Here is a 1,017-nt window from a genome sequence, read left to right on the forward strand (position 1 = left end):
TTAACAAACATTGACACATGAGGAAGAGTAAAATTTGCATGAATACCTGGAGGATATCAGTGATGAGCAAGTTGAGAACCACAGATTATGATGGTGGATAACTTCATGCTTAAGAAGGGAAGGGGGCTGGCCTGATAGCTTAGTGGACTAAAGCACCTGCTTAGGCAGAGCGCAGCGGCCAGGTTCAATCCCTGCAATGCCGTGTCAGCCCCACCTGTGAGGTGTGCTGAGATGGCGTTTGAGACTGGGTATGGTGGTGAACATCTGTAATCCCAGCACTTGGGAAGCTGAAAACAGGAGGATCACTAGGACTCCGATCTGTGTAGTGAGAGCCTGTGGACCCTGTGCTAAATACAGAAGAAGAACAAAAGAAGAAGGGGGAAGGATGGTTCAACTAATGGATTTTTCCCCTCCATGAGGAGTTAAGGGTATAAACTAATGGTGGAAGGTGAACTTTGTGAGACACATTTGAGGAACAGGAAGACACTTCAGAGCAGTTGTGTCTGGAGTGCAAAGGCAGAACAACACAGAAAAGCAACAGTGATGCTGGTCAGTACTGGCGTCAGGTGCGTGTACTAGGCTCAGTACCAGGAGCTCCACGTTCCTCCTGTGTCCATTCATTATATTCTTTGAGGCACAGTTTAAGACATGAATGCAGATAAACTCCTTTGCAGTTGGGTTTTTTGGTGATGATGCAGGTGAAGTTTAGGAAGTATTAATATAAACTATGGGAAATGGGCCGGGGAGATAGCTCAGGAGAATAAGTGCTTGCCTGGCAAGCACAAGGGCCTGAGTTTGATCCCCGGTTCCACCAAAATAAATAAATAAATAAATAGAAATTTGTGACTAAAATATGTTAATTTGTAATCTAGAAGAAAAATATTATGTTAATATTAAGCAATACAATTGCATCAATTAAGATTTTGTTATGAAGTGGTTTGTAGATATTGTGAAGGAATATTAGGGATTTTCTCTGAGATTGTGCTGGATGAACTCTTTGGGTCCAATTCCATCCCC

This window comes from Octodon degus, unplaced genomic scaffold, assembly GCF_000260255.1.
Source record: "Octodon degus isolate 3935 unplaced genomic scaffold, OctDeg1.0 scaffold00255, whole genome shotgun sequence".
Classification (NCBI taxonomy): domain Eukaryota; kingdom Metazoa; phylum Chordata; class Mammalia; order Rodentia; family Octodontidae; genus Octodon; species Octodon degus.